The 21094-nt window shown below is 39.1% G+C and overlaps 1 non-coding gene across 1 annotated transcript; it reads left to right on the plus strand.

Annotated features, from left to right (window-relative positions):
* Positions 1-13670: 13670 nt before the first annotated feature.
* Positions 13671-13741, plus strand: trnag-ccc. Its single transcript has one exon. It is a non-coding gene; the product is annotated as a tRNA-Gly (tRNA).
* Positions 13742-21094: the final 7353 nt, after the last annotated feature.

Here is a 21094-nt window from a genome sequence, read left to right on the forward strand (position 1 = left end):
CTGTACATTTATTTCATCCACAATTCGTGTTATTTTCTGAACAAATGTCTTACAAACTCTGAGTGTTTTAGGTCTGCGTTTTCCCAACTCTCTGTAACATACTTCATGCACTCAACCATCAGAAGTTTGAGCTCTCGTGCACTCAAGGTAAATCTTTGACAGCAAATTTCCCTTTATGGAAGAGACCATTGATTACATTTAATTGTTGCTTTATTGGATTGCATTAATAATTACATGATCTATGATAATAGCTTTTCTTATAGTAATTTTAACAGACCACCTCTATAGCCACATTTTCTACTACAGATTAATCACAGTTTGTTCATCATTTAGAAACAAATGAAATGATGAAAATGTTTGCAAAGCAGTGTCTGCACATTGGTTACTCTGTCTGACCAGCAGCCAAGAAATCATCAGAGTAATTTATTAAAAATACAGAAAAGCTTTGTCAGCAAATGGTAACTGAAGCTTGTTATCATGGATCAAAGTCATTATTGACTTCTGCCCGTCGATTTAGTGATAAATCATCTGACTATGTGAGTGAGGAATATAGTAAACAGTAGACATCACCGAGGGGGGTTTAGTGTGCCTGTTATGAATCAATAAAGGTCATATTGTTCACATCAGATGTGATGTCTCCGTGGACTTCACAGAAAGATTATTGTAATGGTTTTCTAGCCAAAGTTTTCTAAGAACTGAGGGGAAACAGGTGCTCAGCTCACAGGGGAAGCCTTGTTGAAGGCGTTCCAAAGAGACACAAACCCTTCTATAGTTGGGATAGAGATCCTTGAACTATGCAAGGTGACAAAAAAATAGATATTGATATGTTACAAATAATAATAATGCAGCACAAATCCAATATTCCAGAAGATTAACTCAAAACATTTGGTTAAAAAGAATGTGAAATGTGACTTACTGTATATAAGCTTGATATCCTATCATCATTGCTCAAAAGGAGACAAAAATATTGGAAGAAATATCTCATGGAAACATCAGAGAGATGGTAAGCTACTGTTAATGCAAATGCAAACCATCAAACAGCGAAAACTACACCTTCAAATCCAGATTTCAATTTATAGAATCCAGATATTTGCAGTTTTATTCTTTGAGGTGTATTTTTAATTATATCTGATGTAAAAATATTCATTTAGCTTCTTTTCTGGTTGTCCCAAAGTACTGCACAGCAACAATTTGACTTCTAGAAAAGCTTTGGCAACAACTCAAACCTCCGTCGTCTGCATAAACATTCAGATTTCCACTTTATGTGATGTATTTTGTTTCTTTGTCCAAAAGAAATTCAAAAGAAATTGCACACATAAATTCAGGTTTGCAACACACAAGAAAAAGGCGTAAGGGATTGCAGTGGTGGGGGTTAAGTCTCTCTAGATGGATGCCGTCATTTACTTTGTTGTCCCTTCCACAGAAACAGTGATGCTGAGGGTTTTTTTAAAGACAGAAATGGTTCTCCTCCACACACAGAGGACGTTTGCCTGTCTGTTTAAGACGATAAGGACCATCTTTGAAGTCCACTGCAGTGCTTTTTAAAGTTTCTGCTGAAATAAGTTGTACCAGCAGATTGACTGAGAAACTTACTCTGTTCACAGCAACACACTGTAGAGGCGAAGCTCAATTAACTGTGTGATTGAGTCATAACTCCAAAACACTGCAGTGGGAAATATTTCTGCTGCTGTTTGTGTTTTATAGTGATTTAAAATAAAACACTATCCAATATAAAATCTTTAGTTCATGCCAGTAAATAATACAGGTGACTGTTTATTCACACATTGGATGGCTAGTTGGAATAGTGGTAACATTAATTCAGTCGTTTCACAAACAGACAGTTAGACTACATTACTTAAAAGCTGTAAATAAACTTTTAGTAGCCATGCAGAAGTCTGCCTCAAGGATTTGCAACCCTAGCACATTGGAAGTGAGCGCACTTTGATTCATGTGGCATGCAGACAGGACGTGCTGAAAGTTTTGCAGGTAATGTGAGAACCGGTTTTCTGTAAAACGCACAAGTGGGGTAGATTAATAATCAGATCTGCCTGTGATGTCTTTGTGTTTGTCTGATACCTTAAGTGTACTTTTAAAATGCTGTTCATATATCAGGTTACATTTGTACGTACTCACCAAATCAGTGTTTTTCATTTGACGTAAATGGAACCAGCTACCTCTAAATAATCAGGGTTTTGATTTACAAGAGTTCACAATTATGAAATAGTAGTTAAATAGTCTGAAAACAGGGACCAGATCTGTGAACACTCACAGTCAGATACCCAGAGTCTCCCTCCAGGTGACCGGTGAAGGTGGCTGAGGGTGTTGGATGCTCCTGTTTTAGGGTCACTGAGCCAGTGCCTATATTTTAGTGCTAAAGAGGTGTGTTGACCAAAAACTATGTTCATGTAATCAGGCTGTATGTGTTTTATCATGAGTAATTACCTGTTCACCCACATAATTGGAGTCTGGACTTACAGCAGACAGTCTTTCTTAGAATGAGTCTCACAGTCTCACAGAAAATAAAAAGGAAGCAGATTTAATGAGGATGTACTTATCGCTTTTAAAATATTTATTTGGTAAATGGTTTTTGCTCAGCAAGTCACATTTGGAAAACATTTTTTGGAAGGTCACCCAGGAGTCAAACCTCCAGCTTCACAAATAATGGTCATCCAGCTCCATCTGAGCTGCAGCTGCCTTCTAGTGCAACACCAAACAAATAAAATAAGACATATTTTTCATGCTCTAAACACTCTGAGAGTCTTGCCTGTGGTGAAAATGTATTTAAAGGCTTAAATAAAACATTGAGTAAGTTATGCTTTGCCTCCCTATGCTCATATCAATATGATGAAAGATCTTGTTTTGCAGCTTACAGTAACAATGATGCCGTCGTGCTCCCACACCATCTGCAGTATCACAACAATCCCACTTATTCCAAAACCAGCAATCACTGTCACAGTGAAAACAACTCTTCATCACCCAGTCACAGTACCCACCTGTCTGTTCCAGCTGCAGTGTTACAGTGTAATGCACTCTCTGCTTGAGCACTGTGATTTTTGCTTCAGGAAAACCAAATAACCACCTCTTTTATAGTGGAAAATGAATATAGGTCTCCCTGCACCTTCACTATTCAAAACATTTTACTGAAAAATAGCATGCACAACTGCCCTCTGAGAAGCTCACCTCCCTGCATACCTGTAAAACCATCCCCACAAAGCTCCCACCATTTTGCTGGGTGGCGTACCCAGCCGCCCACCTCTTCATTATCACCTCATTAGCCGGCTGCAAACTGGCCCACCCTCCATTTTGGCTCCAGCCTCAATCAGCCCATTAATCACAGCAGAGCAGGGAAACCTTCTGTCCTCTGAAGACTCGCAATGTATTCTGCTGGCCCCTGCTGTGTGTGTGTGTCTGTGTGTGTTTGTGTGTGTATGGTCCTGCTGCAGCATACAAATGATCCAGCTATATCCTGCCATCTGTTGACTGCTAAAAGTAATGCTTCTACACTGACATACATAAAGTTCATGATGTTTTCTGTCTGTCTTTTCATCTTTATCTAAACACATAATTACGTGATTCAAGGTTTATCTCAGCAAAAGAACAGATGGAATAAAGCATGCAATCACTGCAAGTCTTCATAATTAAACAACAAAGTGGTTGTTGTTGTAGTCCAAATTCAGCTCATGAGAGTATTTGCACGAACTATCAATGTGACTGAAGAATTCATTATTTTGAGCCACACACCTTTTACAAAAGGGCATGGAAAGATTGTCTTTATATTATTCTGCTTGAACTTTCAAAGTACTAAAAATATGTTACACTACAACTGGACCCAAATCCTTAATATACAATATTAATGTAGGCAGGTGGAGACTAAAAAAGTCACTTAAGTGAACTTAAAGTGAAAGTCGCATGTAGGCTGTGGAATATTTTATTATCTTTTTTTTTAAGGAAAACTGTGAATCCAGACAGAACAACGATGGATGGATGGATGGATGGATGGATGGATGGATGGATGGATGGATGGATGGATGGATGGATGGTGGGCGTTTCTCTGAAACCCAAAATCAGCTTTAATATTTTTGAAAACAAAGCACACCCCCTTGGCCACAGTAATCCCCTACAGCTCAATCCTCCTGCAGCTCATGAAACATGAGAAAGAGCCCAAACTATTGCCTCATCCCCCAAACTCTCTAAATGCCAGTGTGACTCAGCATCCATGAGATGCACCATAAAAAAGCCCAGAGCACCCAAAGTAGCTGCCAGTACCCAGATGTCTGGAATCACAGCATACCCACACCAAGCTACAGTGATACTAGGGAATGCAGTGGTTGGAGACCATGCCAAGGCCAAAACTATTGCAAACATGTGCCATAAATTTACAATCTAGGTGCCTTTAAAATGGTTGTTTCCAAGACAGAAACCAGGTCTGTGCCCATTCCAAGCTAGTTTCCAGCTTCAGAGCATCTTTGGTGTATCGAGGTGGCAATAAAACTGCATTAAGCATAAATTGTGCTTTTAATTGCAATTGAATGGGGTCAAGTTGACAATTAAATAGAATCTGTTTTAATAATGCATCAATTAACTGTGATCACTCTATGAATATTGCTTACACACATAGAAATTTACATTAAATAGAAATTTACATGCACTACTTGCACACAGAGTCCAGCTCCAGTCTCAAACTTGTAACAATTCAGGAATTCCTCTGGATATCATTGCTGCAGAATGGTGATAAATTAATTTGTTTTATATAACCAGTTTATATAACCATTCAGCCAGTTTGCAAACAGTTGAGTCGAGCTCCCTATTGCAAAAAGATGCATCGCAGACCAGTTGCACTAACTGGTGCAGACTGACTCAGGTTCATTGCAGCATGTCAGAAATCAGTCTTTCGATGGCAATGATTGGCAAACCTTCACCAATCTGTCAGAGAGTGATTATAGTCTAAGTCAGATAGTGATGGTTTGGAGACAGATTACCTCACAACAGGTGAGCAACTTCCATGCAGTCTAAAGTGATCACCCAGAGGCTGAGCACCAAACCCACAACCTCTGAGTTTTTGCAGAACCATTTTAGTGACGTGGAAGACTTACATAACAACAGGCATCTGGATTTAAAGTCAGATCAGAATCTGCAAATACATAAACACTTATTATTATTTTCAGTAGTGGTTATGTCTCCTTTCCAGTTAGGACATTGTAGTTCAGCTTTTAAAACCAGTACTTAAGATTTACTGCAGCTGTGTGCTAACATTATTATTATACATGCTCAACCTTGAGAAAAAAACACATTTTTTATATTCGAAACCATCACGTGGCTGGCAGATAATCTCTTTTGGCAACAAAATGCAAAAAGGCCACATAAATGCAATTTGGGGGGAATTTGTGTGACATAAATAATGAGTAAGCCCTGGCTCCAGGCCTGTGTGGCCCTGTGGAGAAAGCAGAGTAAATTAATTCCCCCTGCTATAACGATGTCGTAAACAAAATCAGAACGACTTTATATCAACTCATATGCCAAGTGCGGTACGTGGATTTATCTCAGGCACACTGATGCAAAGATTCATCCTATACTTGTTACTCAAACATACCGTAATTACTGTTACATAAACACAGAGTGCACTGGCAAAGTTAGTAAAAACAGTATTTTCAAGAGCAGAGAAAACTAAAAACATGCTTTACTAGATCCATTCAGTCCGCTAAGAAAACATCAACCTTATTTTCCTTGAGATTTACATTAAAACATCAAGTCACCAAGTTTTGGAAATAGTTTGAACAAACTCAGGCAGTAATTTTTATATTATGACTTTATACTTCCCAACTCCCAGGGGCTCCTGTTAAACCAGAGGTTCCCTGCCTGGGGTTCAAGATCGCTACTCTCAGGGGAATGTGAAATAAATCAGAGGCCACAAAATGATTAGTAGAAAAGAGAAGGAAAAAAACATTTCTGCAACTCACAACAATATTTTCTCCTGACCTTTCTTGTCTTGTCTCGTGTTTTTCTCTTTCTTTTCTGAAATAGTTTGCAGTTTAGCCTCTGGAGGCTTAAAAATGTATTAAAATGAAACAATCATCGAAGACAATTTCACTTTTTTGAACTATTCCCAATTCAAACAGTGAGGTCAAAAGTGCATTCTGTACTTTTAAATATGTGCTCAGAAGTCAAAACAGTCGGGAGCCAATGGTTTAAAGATTACAAAACTGGGCGTCTGACTGGGAATATCACTAGAGGCAACACAGTCCCTCTCTTCTCCATCATAGATTGTGCTGATAAGCTTTGAACATAGCGTTTGAACCCCCTCATGATATTGTACTGAGGCACTCAATTCATGTCAGACTGCAGATGCACTGCAGGTCTGGGAATGTTTAAGTGTCTGTTCTTTAAGAAACACTTAAAAGAAACAGATCTGTTGGCCGTCCTCTGGCTGCAGACGTTTGGTTTACTAAGCTGCTTCCTTCCCGTCACATACAAACAAATCATCTCTTCATCCACCGCTCTATATTCATGCTTTTGCCTTGTATAAAGATTAAACCGGGCTGTCCCTCTAGAGCTGGCGCTTCAATCATCTCGTCTCTCTTCCTGCCATCACCTCTGCCACATCCATCCCTCCAATGCTCCATCTATCCATTCTTTGATCTCTCTCTTTTGCCTTTCCACCCCTCCCTCTGTCATTCTAGGGACCAATATAAATCAAAACCTACCTCAGTGACAGCTGGCCAGCCCGGACACCTACTGTGTTATTTACTTTAGCATGCCTCTGATCCACTGTTTGATCTAAGTGAACTTGCGTTAACTCTCACAAAGTCAACTTTACATATTCACATATCAGCACAGAACACTTAAGAGACCCACATATGCACATGCGCGCACACACACAGTCTGTTTAGCTGCATTAGAGGAACTGGGAGCAGTTTCTGAGAGTTTTCTCCCTTATTATTTTCACCACAACCAGCCCATGAATTTTATATGCACAGTCCCATTGCTCTCGTATCGTCACCTCATTCTTGAAGCTATACACCAACAAGGACTTGCACACACACGCACTCGCGCATCCGTGCGTGCCTGTGCTCACACACAGCTGGTGTTTTTTATTTGTCTGGTTATAGATTGGTATGTTTTCGTAGTGGAAGAGAAGGTGATGGGGGAGGGGACAGATGGATATGAGCATGATACTCTGAAGAGGCAAGGAAGGGGAGCTGCCGCTGGGTAGATAATCCTTCAGTCTCTAAACACAGTGGAACAGAGGGTTAGAGGTGCCTGTCAGTCACTGCATGGAGTCCCCACTGAGGTAACCCAGGTTTGTTGAGGGAGGGGTTTGTTACATGAGGAGGGTCAGTGGAAACCAATACACTCTGAGAGGGGACTTCTAGGACAAACAGATTATCCCTAAATGAAAATTCATCCAACAACACTGCATCAGTGATGGAGCTGTTTGAAGGACGAGAGCAAAGACACAAAAATGCACAAGGTTAGGGTTCATGTTACAACAAAGTAGATGCATGAGCTAACCAGAGGCCCAGGGGACATAACCAGAAGACCTCAGTGCTCAATTGTGCCACAGAATTTCTAACCCTAACGCAAGCTGGAAAAGATTAAAAGAAGGATTTTATTGCTAAATTCTCCAATGTATGGTTGAGGATGAAGTGAGTCAATGGAGATGAAGTGAACAGGCTGAGATGGATGAAGAAATCAGAGCCAGGGGTGGAAGAGCTGGCAGGCAGACAGATGGGCCACTGATGGCTAGAGTGGGTAGGCATATGAGCTTTGCAGTAGTAGAGAAAGAGAAGGATAGCTTGTTTCCTTCCACAGTTGATCATCTTTAATAACTAACAACTCATAAATATTTTAGGGAACAAGTATTGTAGAGTCGTATCCATGGTTTCTATATTCTAGCTGTGTGTGAACTGTGGTACCAGTGCAAGTACTTCTTGACTTATGGTTCCTCGAGTAAGCTTTCTCTCTCCTCCTGATGATGTTTTAAAGAAATAAGACATCCTTAAAGGTGCACTGAGATGAATTTCCGGGTAACAGGCTGGAGGACAAAGGGGAGAGGAGATGAGGAGGCACAAAACAGAGAAATAAGGCAAAGCCCAGGGAGGTCATAGCACAGACAGGAAAAATACACAGGAAACAAGAGGAGAAGGAGAACACAAAAGAAACAAGGAGTGATGGAAGAAAATGGAAGAAAGATATGAAACACATGACACGTAATAATGTGTGTGTGTATAGGTGTGTGTGGGTGTGTGGGTGTGTAATGTCCCAACCTCCAGATTAAAGTAGAATCTCTAAATATTTAATGTTAATGACAGCATAAGGTCAAAATGTGTGTCGAACACTTGCAGAACAGCTGGGACTCCTATCAGCCTTAGTATTTCTGCCCTTAATGATATGTGAGTATTTTCTTATTCAAAAGTTGTTTCATTTCAGAGAATTTATATTTGGCAGCATGTCACCGTCCTGGGACCTCCTTCCTTCTCTGCACATATATGTAAGATGGAAAGTGCCAAAAGGAGCAGAAAGAACTAAGCAGGCATGAACGTATGAATAGAAGAAAATGGGGCAGAGGTGATTTTGCAAAGCATCATGAAGGGGCAGCAGCAGCTATATGCAGGCAGTATGCAAGCAGCCCAGATAGCATGCCCCATTTGTATACCATTAAGATGCAGCTGAGCCATCAACTAATCTCAGTGTCATCATCAGCAGACGATCTGTCAGGATTGCTGGCTGTGTCTGACTCCATGGTCTGCAAAAACTAACGCTATGCTCAATTAGTGTTTAGCATTTTGCTCAAAACACTGCAGAGCTTTTTAAAATTGTATTGTTATTGTACAAAATCCAAATTTAAGTAGATTTTGTCCATATACACTGAAATTGGTCAGTTAATATGTTAATAAGTGGGATGTTTGGTGAAACCCCACTTTTTTTTTTTTTTTTTTTTTTTTTGGTGTTTTCAGTGAGAGCTTCAAGTCCACCCATGCCCACTATTCACGTCCCTGCAGCCCACTTGAAATGCAAGTTAATTTGCACAGAGCCCTTCTGCAAAAACCCTAAACACAGCGTGAGTTTGGCCCTCTAATTGCATCTCAGCTGTTTTCCAAATGAGCCATCTTTTTACAGTTCCAAAACACCGGCCAAACATATACATCACAGCTCTACAAACAGCTTGTACTCTATGTTCCTAGTGTTTGTAGCCAAGTTGGAGTTCAGAAATGCACACAGACTTGCTGACATCCACCAGAGAAACATGGAGAAATTTGATGGACATTTCTGTATTTTTTTGGAAGCAAGGAAAGAAAGCAGTGCCAACTCTGATAGCTTGGCAGCAGGACATGAGCTATGCAGGCTTACAACTGTGCCTTCAGTCATCCTGCAAACATTAGGGGTTGTTTTAACTAAGGCACAAGGTGGGATACTTTGTTTTCATTTTGAGGAAACCTGTTCTTATATGTCCAGATAGGAGAGCATGGTGCATTTGCATATGGCAGATGATATAGATCAAATGCAAAACTCTACATAAGAGGATTTTTCTGTGCCAAGTTTTTGTGGTAGTTCTGTGGCTTTTCTTTTTCAGGGAGCTGAAGAGAGAGAGAGCTCTTTCCTGATTTAATGCTGCCTTCCAGTCATGCTGGTAAGCCCCTCATCAAGGCTCCTGAAGTGGTAAATATGACGTGCCACGCATTCAAGTGCACTTAGTCAGAAGGACAGCTTCTCAAGTAGCATTAGTAAACTGGAAGCTGGAAGTCTTTTCTCAACAGAAGCAGGGTGACATCCATGCCCAAAAGCATGACAAGTGATGAGTTAAGTGAAATTTTATCATATCAATATTTAAGGGAAATTATACATAGCAACCCAGAACAATATAAGATATATTCAAATAGTCATCCCCTTGCTTTTGCTTTTATTTGCTACTTTTCTGAATTGATCTACTGACTTTCTGTTTTTCTCAGATGCATAAATAGCTGAATATTCCTTTAACCATGTGCTCAAGCTTCCTCTTCATAAGTATGATTTGCACAAGGATAAGCACAAGAACTGAATCAGTTATCTCACGATCACAAGACAGAATGCAACAAGTTGAATGGCTTTGTATGTAAACCTTTATTCATAGCACTGTTTTAAACCTACACCATAGCCTGACATACATCTCCCTCGAGGTGTACATGCCGGGGTGATGCAGTTACTTGTGATCAGTCAACTTAGTACTAATGCAGCTTGCAATACATTACAGTGCCTCTGTGAAGGCTTTAATTGTATTTGGATGGTGACAAGGAAATGAAATAGCCAATATTCTGCTTTCTTACTGTGTATCTAGTGTTTTGTTGTGTGTTAGACCAAAGCAAACACAGCAGAACTATTAATCGGGCTTCACTTTGGACAGAAGTGTGGGCACATGGTTTGCAGTAATGTTGACTCTGTGCCACGTTTGCCAAACTACACTCCACCTTATGGTTGCAAGCTGTGCAAAGTGAGAATAAGATCATAGATGCAAGCGAAGGTAAACAGGCTTCCACCCAAAAGTGTCTGTGCTCAGTGTTAGAGATGGGGTGAGGAGTTTAGTTATTTGGGAGTGGCTCAGAGAGCTGCTGTTGCTCTACTCTGAAAGGAAACAGTTGAGGCAGTTTGGGAATCTGACCAGGATGCCTGCTGTCATTTTGTAGGTGCTTCAAACATGGTGAACGGGGGGGAGACCCTGAGGCAGACTCAGAATATGCCAGAGAGATTAGATCTTTTAGCTGACTATGAGTCCCTCTAAAAAAGTTAAATGTATGTTATGTATGTGGTGTATGTTATCACCTGGGAAAATCAATAAGAAATCATTTTAGCTTTTAGTTCTTTTCAGCAATGATACCAAAATATATTTTCTAAACTGACTACACAGTTTTTTAAAACTTTTTGGACAGAAAACTGATTTTCATGTTAAACTTTGACTACTTCTTGTAAATGAAACTTAATTTTTTGGACTTATGTGATGCAGTTAAATGATGTATTACAATTGTTTAGTTTGAGTGATAGTTTACATTTTACACAAGACACCAAGCCAGGAAAGCTTGTATACAACTATTTAATACAATAATACCCGAATACCTTCTTGCAGAGGTGACAACCTTCTGAATGATTAGGAAATAAATACAAAAGTGGAGAAAAAGAAGATCCCGATGTGGAAACAGACACTGAGTTAGGCTTTGTGAAACGAGAAAAGCTTTGTGGGTATTTTGTGCAAAAGTCAGAGAGAGGTGTCTCACTTTTAAAACTTAAAATAACAAAAGTTTCTTGAGAAGTAGCCAAGTGCTACCATCCCTGTAGGATTTTTGTTTATTAAAAGCTGCACCTCCGCAGCAGTTGGTTGAGCACAAACTTTTTAGTCACTTGGGGAATATGTGCTGCACAGTGAAATTCAACACCAGGAACCAGAGAGAGAATATGCAATACTGAAGGATCCTGAGACAAACAAATAGCAGCATGTACTGTATCTATAAGTCTGTGGGCTTTTATCAAAATCTTATCAACTGGGTTTAATGCTCCAAAAGTTGAATCTGTTCATCTGGACGTAGCGTTTTGTGGGAGAAACGTTTCGTCACTCATCCAAGTGACTTCTTCAGTCTCAGCTGACTGCAGGTTTCCCCAAACCTTATAAACAGTACATTTGCATAATGACTGAAACCAGCCCACTGAAGGAACAATGGGCTGTGAGGTCAGTTCCTTAATCATAATGCTATTTAATGCTATTTCCAAACCGAGCTTAAAAAGATACTTTGTAAAGTTCTCAGTCACTCACAAGTTCTGATGTGTTCAGATTAAACAGAATGGAAACTGTTGCTGCATCAGTAAAACTCAGCCCAGGGTGAAGTGGAGGGCCAGGCTTATCGTGGCACAGCATCTCACCCGGTGGTACAGGGGTTAAAAGGAAATTCGTTCTGAAATTATGTTTTACTTCTGCCTTGGGTTAGGGTCAAGCTACTTAGATTAGGGTGAATGTGTGCAGCTCGCGTGTGTGATGGTGGTGATGTGGGTGTTTGAGGGTGGAGGGGGAGGAGGGAGTCCTTCAGAGACCGAATGAGTGAGCAAAACACCAGAAACAAGTGATTACCTTCCTCTAGGCCCTGTTGTAAAATGTCACCCTTCTGAGAAACGGGTTCGTGCTGGCTGACCTGTAAACTCTGACATCATATGCTATTCTGGTGTTTGGGCAATGTTTAGTTTTTTTCTTTAAAATCAGAGTTTTGTAGTGCTTACTCTATTTACCTTCACAGTTTCTAAACTGCTGTGTTTAAAAAAAAAGGTCCAACCCTGCTCCTAAACTTTGCACATATAGTATGTTCACTAAAAAAGTAAAAGTGTTACCAGACAAAACGTCATCAAATGAAAAAGCACAAGTGTTACATTTTCATGATCTAATTTAAATGTTTTAGACTCAAAAAAAATTGAGAGTTAGATATCACTTTTTGTAAAGAGTCATAAAACTTTAAGAAACAAAAGTTGGTTTATAAACATCCAAATCAATTCCAAGTTAAAAAAGAGACAGTAGAAATATGGCTCCTGGGACATTGTGAGTTCTACAATGAGAATTTTTTTTTTCTTTATTTCTTTATTTTTGTTTTGTTTTCAAAGAAAAACTAAACTTCCCCAGTGTACAGCTTTATAAACACAAGTTTCTGTCCCTAAAGTCTGCTCAACTCTAAAGGTCAAAGATAGGGTTAAACAAAATGCAAAAGTTTGTAGGGTAACAATGTTGCCTGAAAGTTTGTGAACCTTTTAAAAGTACAAGAAGTAGACAGAAAAAAAAATCAATTAAAGGCATTAGACAAAGTTATTATATCTTATATAGTTATTATACCACTGTATGCAATAATCCCAAATGGCATTATTGGTTATGAAGGTTAGCCCTTGCTTTTCAGCTCTGCACCCATATTGTAATTAATCCCTCTCTGTGTTTGCAAAGTCTTGCCACCACCGAGGTGCAAAATTAGGTATAATATGTCTCCCTGTCATCCTGAGCCATTATATCTAATTTAATCTCATGTGTAAAAAGTAAGAGCTTAACAGTCAAAAACACTTCACTTCACATTTGTAGTTTAAACATTTAGTCAACAATGATTTAATGATGATGAAAGCCCTGAAATTTGGAAGAAAAACAAAGAGACGTCTGTGGAAAAATGTAAATGGTTTGTGAAGTGAGCCAGTATTTTTTTCCTGATTGCCAAGACTTAGGAGAACAATTTTCAAAGGCCAAATTAGGGTTTGAGGTAAACAACTGAAGCTACACCAAAACCAAAGTCCGCGTTGAAAGACACATAAGGGAGGCTTTCTTATGGATACACTGTAGTAAACTAAAACTTTTTATATTTAAATAAATCAACTCACATGTGTGTAGAAAAGTTAAAGCGGGCATGGTTCAAACATGATATGTGTTTACATGGGACAATGGGAAGAAAAAACTTGGCCAATGTAGCAGGTTCTATCCCAAATCATGTAAAGTATATTCTGGTAAGAGAATGTCATTAAAAAATGCTGCATGTGCAAGTAGACTTGGACTCTTCTGTGGCTCTAGTTACCGAGGCCTTAGCAGAAGATCATTTAAGACCTTTAGGTGACACAATTACCCTCCACCTCGCTGACTTGTTTCTACAGCACATAATCCAAAAGGCAACATATGTGGCTAACCAAGAACCGCACTGCTAGTGTAGTGGTATCATACAAGATTCCCATTCTTGTGACCTGGGTTCAATTCCCAGGCAGTGCAAAAACTGTTATGTCACCTCTACTTTAGACTAACATCTGTAAGTAAACTATGATTTCTAAGATTAAATGCTGTAAAGTGCGTCACATCCTCAGAAAATCTCATGTCGATGTCCAAGTACAATACACGTCTGATAGAGCCACCAGTTTCTTTGGTTCACATTTTCACTCTCCTCCTCCTGCATCAGTGCTGATGTACAGCTTTTGTCTGACTGGCTGCTCCAGTTGTTCAGGAGAATACTGCAGTGGCTACTTGAGCCGTAACAGCAAATATAAGTGGATGTGGGTATTTGATGATGTTACCAGCAGTGTGCAGTGACCATTGTATGCTGAGACCTTTAGCTGATTGGTGCACTGTTAGTGTAGTGGTATCATATAAGATTCTCAGGCAGTGTGCTATATCTCACCTCTACCCCTTTTCTGCAGCTCGTGTCTTTAATAATTCTATCCTAACTGATCATCTGGCGATAATGTCACAGAAATAAAAAGTGCAAGTGGATTTATAAAAGGAAAAGGACCAGTAAGACTCTTCTGTGGAACTAGTTACCAAGGCCTGAGCAAAAGGTCCTTTAAGACCTTTAGCTGACACAATTGCAGTCCACTGAGCTGACTTGTTTCTAGGGCACATAACCCAAAATGCAACTTTGGAACTTTTGATTGGTGGCCCATGCAAAATGCATTACATCCTTAAAAAATCTCATGTTAATGTCCACGTACGCTACATGTCTGATAGAGCCACCAGGTTTCTTTGCTTCACATTTTCACTCTCCTCCTCCTGCATCAGTGCTGATGTAGAGCTTTTGTCTGACTGGCTGCTCCAGCTGTTCAGGAGAATACTGCAGATTTATAAAAGGAAAAAAGACCAGTAACACTCTTCTGTGGTGTTAGGTAGTAAGGCTTTAGCAACAGGACCTTTGTGTTGCTAAATTAGCAGTCTTTAAAGTTGAAGAAAGTTGACCATTGATCAGTCACATCATCTTACAGTGCTTTACTCGTGGCCATTGATCACGACCATTTGCATATTAATGATCATGAAACTGACCTCACAGCCCATTATTAGTCCGTGGTGTCATTTTCAGTCATCATGCAAATTTCAGTCATCTCTGCAATCAGCTGAGACTGAAGAAGTCACTTGGATGAGTGTTGAAAACGTTTCTCCCACTGAAAAGTGCAACATCCAGATGATCCGAATCAACCTTTTGGGATTCTGGGAATTCTTACAGTTCTCAAAAAGAACTAAAGAACTTGGCTCTAAAGAACATCTTGGATAAGAGGTGAAACTTCTTAAAACAACATAAAGAAGTCCAGTTCAAACTTAAGACTGTTAGTGAAAATCCCATTATTGCGACCTGTTTTAATTCCCCCCCAAATTTAGAGACCTTTAGACCTTTGTCTATTACTACTACATACGATTGTTTGTCAGTCTGCACTGCTAGTGTGGTATCATACAAGACTCCCATTCTTGTGACCTGGGTTCAATTCCCAGGCAGTGCAATAATATAAAGGTGGGCTTCATCAAGTGCTAATGCTGTTAGCAGCAGATCTTTAGGTTAGGGCCTCCATCAGTCACACTTTTTTTCCAGCACATGCTACAATCCCTTGGTCAGACTGAGATCTGAGAACCTAGTGCCCACAATCACCTGGGAAATCTTGGTATCCTCTAAAAGCTGCAGTCCATTTCTAAAAGAAGGACAGAAATGCATTTGTTTGGGGTGCCACATGTCAAAGTAACATTCACACAAGGGTGTAGATTTGGTTTTGGTATTGGTGGGGACGGATGATTCAACCACCAAACCCTGCCCTGTTTCTTGTTTTTTTCCTCTTTGTCCTTGCTTCTTGATAAAAAAAGGAGAAATATACTTGCCTACGTATCCTATTCTACATGCTTTTAAACCATTTAAAATTACAATTCATAGTTTTATATGTGAATTATATAATGTTAAATTACTATTAAACAAATGACTGACTAAGTATTTTAGACTTTAGTTTACTTCAGCCATATTCCATATAAATCAGGTATCATACAAAAATAAAAATAGCTTCAAATAGAGTCATGACAATAAAAGAATATGACTTTAAGGACTTAACAACATTACTTCAGTTATAGTACACCAACATCTCTGACACATTAGCACTAAGTGAACATTGAATGACCTGGTGGTTTTTGTCCATAAAGCTACTCATCTAAGATTACCACAAAGTGAAAGATCTCTCAGCAAAATTATGCAACATTTTAGGCACTATTGCCCCGATCAAATCAGTGAACTGGGATTTTTTACCCCACACAACTACTGGTGCCCCACACAACTACTGGTGTCCCACACAACAACTCAATGTCCAGTATGTGAAAGAGCCAAACACATGCCTTCTCCTTTCGTTAACTGAGATAAACTGCTGGCATATTTATTTTACACCTATACTGTCCAGTCTCTCCTGGTGGACATGGCATACAGCAGCATTGTTTAAACTCATTTGAGTCATTGTTGACCTTAGCCATCTTTTTAGTCTTCTGAGAGCACTGAAGCTTCTTTCAGCCTCAGTACATGTGTTTTATCCTCAGATTAAAATTATTATTATGTGCTTGATGTGCCTCACCTTTGGCCCTGGCTCTTCCCCTCTGACTGCACTAGGACATATTGCGACCTGATAAAATACCACATTGATTCGTGCCATATAAAAAGTGAGACATGTCAATTCAGATTCTTTGTCAAATATACACTAATGAATCAATTGACATCAGCAGCCTAACAATTGTCATGATAAAAAATACTAGTTAATCTATAGCACCAAATCATCAGTCAGTCACCTGTGACCTCGCCTCTTCAACTCTGTCCGAGCTACAACATGGCAGAGCTGCCTCTGTCACCTGATAAATAACAGTGAGACATTCCAAATACATGTAGTAACACATGTGCTTCAAATACAGTAATGAACCACCAAGCAGGGGCAGATCTAGAGACATTTTTTAGGGTGGCATGAGGGTGGCAAAGAAATCAAATGGGGTGGCAAAATCAAATCCCCTTTTTTCCCTCCAGACATATGCAGGTGGTTAAATATGGTTAAAATGATTCAAATGCAGTAAGTATACACATTTTTCATATAAATATAGTCTATAACTTAATTATTGTCTGTAGCCCACATAATTAAACACTTTAGTTACATAAAACATGTGAGTTTTGATGTTATGTACTGTATAGCCTGTATAATAAATAAATATGTAGCCCAATAAGTATAAAATCCAGAAAGCTACACAACATGGGGCGGTTCATTTACAAACACAGGTCTAACTTAAGTTTCACACTTTCTTTTGTTAGAAAACAATCACATTGTTACAGCTTAAATTACACAAAATGTCAGAAATCTGCACTGTCACGAACAAAAATTTAAACCTAATTTTTCATAATTTGTTGGATTAACCCACTGAGGTCTGAAATACAACCGGCCATTTTTGACTCCTTTTGAGTTTACGTTTGTATTTCACCCTCAAATTTTTTCATTTTATTTTTTTCCCCTTGCCTTGTTTGGTATCATTCTTTTCAGCTCAACTGAATTTAGTTGTTTTTTTCACTGACATACTGCATTAGTACTACCATTACTATTAATAGTACTGATCTGAAATCACACAAAGAACTTAAAATCCTAGTAGTATCTTTTACTGTAAAAAAAAAAAAAAAACAGACATGTTGAGTAAATTTTTATAACTTGAAATGCAAATATAAATTGTACATTTTGTAAACATATACAACTATTTATCTAAAAATGCAACCTGCCGTTTTTTTTTTTCATTTTCTAGAACCATTTAAAAATATTACTAAAACTAAAATAAGAGAACAATCAGGTTCCGCAATAAGAGGCCCCACAAATGATGTGTGCCAGTAAAATAAATGTTTGTCCACCAAAAGACAGAGGAGAACAGCACAGGGATAAACCTGCACGTCACTGCACATCTCCGTCGCCGGCATGCTTTTTCCGCCATGTGCGTATGAAAACAAAGGCACTGCACATGCGCGTTTTACCCATATTCTATCGTGATATTTCATTTTCTTATCGTTGCCCAACATTATACCGGTATTACCATGAACGGTATAGGGCCCAGCCCTATCGCTTGCTACTGAAAACAAGAAAAAAGTCGGTCCTGCTATGGGCTGAACCATTTGTTAATGGTGCAGGGGGGGACACTATCCAATATATTCAGTTTTTGCATTTATATTCACTGTTGACTGTAAATACGCTCCAACTGTTAATGCTATCTTATTTTAATAAACAACACTGCCATATGTAAAACTGGGGTGGCAAGGGATCATTTTAGGGTGTCACTTACCACCCCATGCCACCCTTCTAGATCCGCCCCTTCCACCAAGTCATCATCCAATTTCACCTGTGATCTTGTGTCACCATTACTCTCTGAGCTTTGTGTTGGTTCTTCTGTCACCTGTCAAATAGGACATACATGACAATAAGAATAAAATGGGTGGCTGCTTCAGTGTTTCTGTCAATTTGTGCAGATCTTGACTCGTCAGTAATGTTTGTAGGGTGAGTGCATTTTTAAAACAATTTGTGAAAACTGCACTACAAGGTGGAATATTTGCAAAATCATGACTACCTCTTGATATTTTGTCTCAAAAATTAACCCTATGAATATGTCAGTACCATTAGGATGAAATTACTGTGTCACCAACATTTTAACGTTAGACATATAATTTTAACAGCCTCTGTTAACTAATATCCTGGCTTGCTCGAGGCTGCTGTTTTCTCCGAAAGTTTCAATCAAAATTAGAAATGCTACTCTGGGAGACTGAGATAACTAATAGTGCTGCTAGTTAGTTATACTTTTTTATATCCAGGTTCTTCCTTTTGCTGCCATCCTCCTCTCCTCCTTGCAGGTCCTCGCAGCGCAGGATTCCCGCTGCTAAAACTAAACACAGCTCCCTGAAAGGCACAGCCAATCACATTGACCATATTTGTCACATGACGTAGGACTCTAGTAGAGAACGTGATTTAACTCTTTCTGCACCGCTAGGCGAGTGAGACGTTGACAGATCGTTTTTTCTTTCTATCGGGTTTGTTTTTCTTTACTCGAAGAGATCAAATTATTGGTGGGGACAATTCAATAATTGTTGGATATTGGTGGGGACATGTCCCTTCCGTCCATGCCAAATCTACGCCCTTGCATTCACATAAATGTTTGAAGCCAAGGTTTCCAAGCAAAAATTGCAGAGAGCTTTATGCTGCATAATACTGCAACATACTGTCGTCACCAGAGTATCTTGTTACCTGGTCCATGGTCCAATATAGACACAAAAGTCCCATTCGTATGACCTGGGCTCAATTCCCAGGCAGGCAGTAAGTGATGCTTGGGGTTCCTGATTTCCTCAAGTGGTGTTTAAGAGTCCACCACTATCCTTCAAACAAACCAGCTGCTCTGTATGTGTATAATAAAAAAGTGATTCATGGGAGTGAGCCACTGATCCACAGACCATATCTGATGCATGCTAAATGCCCAACGTCCTCAGAAAGTCACAGTTCAGTGTCTAAGCACACGTCTCTTTTAGATTTCTCTGGTTCTGGTTTTATGACTTCTCCTGTAGCTCCCCTTATTTAGAGATTTTGCCTGACTGGCAACAATAGTCCAAGCACATGCCATCCAAGATGTTACTACATATGTTGACTTTAGTGGTGTTTGAGCTCCCTTTTATACGGTGGCCCTGAAGTGCAAACCACAAAAACAAATCACAAAACGCACAACAAATTGAAAAGCGCAAAACAAATTGAAAAGCGCAAAAACAAATTCACTTAACGCAAAAAACAAATTGAAAAGCGCAAAAACAAATTGAAAAGCGCAAAAACAAATTCATAACGCAAAAACAAATTGAAAAGCGCAAAACAAATCACAAAACGCACAACAAATTGAAAAGCGCAACAACAAATCATTAACGCAAAAAACAAATTGAAAAGCGCAAAAACAAATTGAAAAGCGCAAAAACAAATCACAAAAGCACACAACAAATTGAAATTGAAAAGCGCAAAAACAAATTCATTAACGCAAAAAACATTCACTTAACGCAAAAACAAATTGAAAAGCGCAAAACAAATCACTTAACGCAAAAACAAATTGAAAAGCGCAACAACAAATCATTCAAAAAAACAAATTGAAAAGCGCAAAAAACAAATTGAAAAGCGCAACAACAAAAACCAAACCGGAAGAGGTAGGTACCAATGCTGCAACAACAGGCATCACTGATTGGATGATGGATCCGGTAGCCTTTTGAACCGGAAGTTGTTCTGCCGAACGTGGTTATGAGAAAGAGCAGTCAACGGCTGTATCCCAATTCAGGGTCTGCAGCCTTTAAGTACGCAGCCTCAACGATCCTCAAGGGCCGCGTACTCAAAGACCGCTAAGGCCGGAAGTGCGAGGCTTGTGAAATGGGACGGTCTAGCCTCCGTCGCGCTGCCCAGGTTGCCCTAGCAACCATAACACCAACCGCTGGAAACGTTTCATACAGCTTTGACGGAAATGAAGGAGAACATATTTTGTTCAGCGTGTTTGTTTCTACACGAGCTTTGTGTGATTTAATACGTATCTGAGGCTGAGACCACAGGACTGTAAAATATGATTGCTGGCCTTCATATCTGTACTGAACAGTCATTTAAGATTAGCTAGTAAATAACAATTAGCTAATGTTGTTCATGAGACTAAAGTCAGTGTAAATATGATATGGCCAATATTATAGTTATTATATTAATCATAAGTTATTACAGCAGTGAGTTTGAACTCTCAAATCAAATCACTTCTATTGTCACATCACATGTGCAGGTACACTGGTACAGCACATGTGAGTGAAATTCATGTGAGTGAACTCTGTGTCTAATACTGAGCTTCAGTAAAGATTCAAGTTGCAGTTATTTATATGTCCTATCACCTTAAATCTTCACTCAAAGACACTCAAGTATCTTTGACAGTGTATATGTAGATGTATTATATATAAGAGACAAATATTGTCCGTGTAATATGTTGGCATTACTAAATTTGGCTCAATGCTTACATATATGTGTAAATAGAAAATGTACGAGCTGTGATAACTGTGTCTGATAGAATGAAGAGTAGACTGATACATTAAATATCCCTTTATTGGGTGAGAAAATCAGACCATGTCATAACTGCTTTAAGTCATACAGAATAGATATCAGAGCCTTAAACAGGCTGACTTCTGCTAAATGGGTCAAACTGGGCAGAAAGTATACAAACACATAACATCCTTATAGAATATGATGTAACACTATAGATCAACTTACCTCAGAATATATAAAGCATATAAACAATTACAGCAATATGATGCAACAAACACAGCAGTACTAC

This window comes from Oreochromis aureus, linkage group 22, assembly GCF_013358895.1.
Source record: "Oreochromis aureus strain Israel breed Guangdong linkage group 22, ZZ_aureus, whole genome shotgun sequence".
NCBI classification, from domain to species: domain Eukaryota; kingdom Metazoa; phylum Chordata; class Actinopteri; order Cichliformes; family Cichlidae; genus Oreochromis; species Oreochromis aureus.